Raw genomic sequence first — 3,282 nt, forward strand, 5'->3', positions numbered from 1 at the left:
TTGCACGGATGCCTCTCTGATTATTCACCCATGTTCCATTGGTGTCTGATCTCTGCGGGGACGTCTGCCTTGATCATTCACCCATGTTCCCTTGGTGGCAAGTCAATTGCGGGGACACCTGCTTTGGCTGCTCACCCATGTTGCAGTCTAGGGCTGCTCCCCACCCCCTTCTCTATGTCTCTACCCTTCTCTTTAAACTTGCCTCCTTCACCGTGGGCAACCTTCCACCCTCCATTCCTCCTTCTTCTCCCTTACCCCGTGTTCTTAAGAACTTAAAACCTCTTCAACTCTTACCTGACCTAAAATCTGAGCATCTTATTTTCTTCTGCAATACCACTTGGCCCCAATACAAACTCGACAGTAGTTCCAAATAGCCAGAAAACGGCACTTTCAATTTTTCCATCCTACAAGATCTAAATAATTCTTGTCGTAAAATGGGCAAACGATCTGAGGTGCCTGACGTCCAAGCATTCTTTTACACATTGGTCCCTCCCTAGTCTCTGTTCCCAATGCAACTTGTCCCAAATTCTCCTTCTTTCCCTCCCGCCTGTCCCCTCAGTCCCAACCCCAAGCATCGCTGAGTCTTTCTAATTTTCCTTTTCTACAGACCCATCTGACCTCTCCCCTCCTCGCCAGGCCAAGCTAGGTCCCAATTTTTCCTCAGCCTCCGCTCCCTCACCCTATAATCCTTTTATCTCCCCTCCTTACACCCAGTCTGGCTTACAGTTTCGTTCCTTGACTAGCCCTCCCCTACCTGCCCAGCAATTTCCTCTTAAAAAAGTGGCTAGAGCTAAAGGCATAGTCAAGGCTAATGCTCCTTTTTCTCTATCAGACCTTTCCCATATCAGCCAGCGTTTAGGCTCTTTCTCAATCAGACCCCACTAAATATATACAGGAATTCCATCCTACAATTTAACCTAGAGTGACTTAAATGTCATCCTAACTTCTACCCTCTCCCCAGATGAACGGGAAAGAGTTTTTTCTCTAGCCCAATCTCACACCAATAACCGCCAGCTTCATGAGCCAGACCTCCAGGAAGGCATTAGAGCAGTTCCCCAAGAAGATCTCCAATGGAACTATCAGGCAGATTCCCCAGGTATAGCTAGGCGAGATTACATGGTTTCCTGCCTAGTTGAAGGTCTTAAAAAGGCAGCTTACAAAGCTGTTAATTACAACAAACTTAAAGAAACTACACAAGGTAAAGACGAAAACCCAGCCCAATTCATGGCCCGCTTAGCAGCAACCCTTAGACGCTTCACCACCCTAGACCCAGAGGAACCAGAAGGCCGCCTTATTCTTAATATGCATTTTATCACCCAGTCAGCTCCTGACATTAGAAAAAGCTCCAAAAATTAGATTCTGGCCCTCAAACCCCACAACAGGACTTAATTAACCTCACCTTCAAGGTGTACAATAATAGAGAAGAGTTGCAATTACTTGCCTCCGCTGTGAGAGAAACCCCAGCCATATCTCCAGCACACAAGAACTTCAAAACGCCTAAGCCACTGGGGTCAAGCGTTCCTTCAGGACCTCCTCCCCCAGGATCTTGCTTCAAGTGCTGGAAATCTGGCCACTGGGCCAAGGCATGCCCGCAGCCCCGGATTCCTCCTAAGCTGTGTCCCATCTGTGCAGGACCCCACTGGAAACTGGACTGTTCCAACTGGCCCAAGGCTCTGACTGACTCCTTCCCAGATCTTCTCAGCTTAGCGGCTGAAGACTGACACTGCCCAATCGCCTCGGAAGCCTACAGGACCATCACAGGCGCTTTTGGTAACTCTTACAGTGGAAGGTAAGTCCGTCCTCTTCTTAATTAATATGGAGGCTACCAACTCCACATTACCTTCTTTTCAAGGGTCTGTTTCCCTTGCCTCCATAACTGTTGCATCAATATTTATACTGACTCTAAATATGCCTTCCATATCCTGCACCACCATGCTGTTTTATGGGCTGAAAGGTTTCCTCACTGCCCAAGGGTCCTCCATCATTAATGCCTCTTTAATACAAAACTCTTCTCCAGGCTGCTTTACTTCCAAAGGAAGCTGGAGTCAGATACTGCAAGGGCCATCAAAAGGCATCAGATCCCATCGCTCAGGGCAATGCTTATGCTGATAAGGTAGCTAAAAAAGCAGCTAGCTTTCCAACTTCTATCCCTCATGGCAGTTTTTCTCCTTCTCATCTGGCCACTCCCACCTACTCCCCTGATGAAACTTCCACCTACTCCCGGGCTGAAACTTCTACCTATCTCTTCCGACACAAGGCAACGGGTTCTTGGACCAAGGAAAATACCTCCTTCCATTCTGTTCTATCATCATTTCATAACCTCTTCCATGTAGGTTACAAGCCGCTAGCTCATCTCTTAGAACCTCTCATTTCCTTTCCATCGTGGAAATCTGTCCTCAAGGAAATCACTTCTCAGTTGTTCCATCTGCTCTTCTACTACTCCTCAGGGATTGTTCAGGCCCCCTCCCTTCCCTACACATCAAGCTTGGGGATTTGCCCCTGCCCGGGACTGGCAAATTGACTTTACTCACATGCCCTGAGTCAGGAAACTAAAATATCTCTTAGTCTGGGTGGACACTTTCACTGGATGGGTAGAGGCCTTTCCCACAGGGTCTGAGAAGGCCACCGCGGTCATTTTTTCCCTTCTGTCAGACATAATTCCTCGGTTTGGCCTTCCGACCTCTATACAGTCTGATAACAGACCAGCCTTTAATAGTGAAATCACCCAAGCAGTTTCTCAGGCTCTTGGTATTCAGTGAAACCTTTATATTCTTTACCGTCCTCAATCTTCAGGAAAGGCAGAATGGACTAATGGTCTTTTAAAAACACACCTCACCAAGCTCAGTCACCAACTTAAAAAGGACTAGACAATACCTTTACCACTTGCCCTTCTCACAATTCAGGCCTGTCCTCGGAATGCTACAGGGTACAGCCCATTTGAGCGCCTGTGTGGACACTCCTTTTTATTAAGTCCCAGTCTCATTCCAGACACCAGACCAACTTGGACTGGACCCCAAAAAACTTGTCATCCCTACTGTCTTCTGTCTAGTCATACTCCTATTCACCGTCCGTTCTCAACTACTCATGAATGCCCTGCTCGTGTTTACACTGCCGGTTTACACTGTTTCTCCAAGCCATCCCAGCTCATATCTCCTGGTGCTATCCCAAACCGCCACTCTAAATTCCCTCTTAAAGTAAATAAATAATCTTTGCTGGCAAGGCTAAGCTGAACCTCCTTGGGCACTCTAATTAGATGTCCTAGGTCCTCCCTATTCTTAGTCC

Source organism: Papio anubis, chromosome 4 (assembly GCF_008728515.1).
Source record: "Papio anubis isolate 15944 chromosome 4, Panubis1.0, whole genome shotgun sequence".
In the NCBI taxonomy this organism is placed as follows: Eukaryota; Metazoa; Chordata; class Mammalia; order Primates; family Cercopithecidae; genus Papio; species Papio anubis.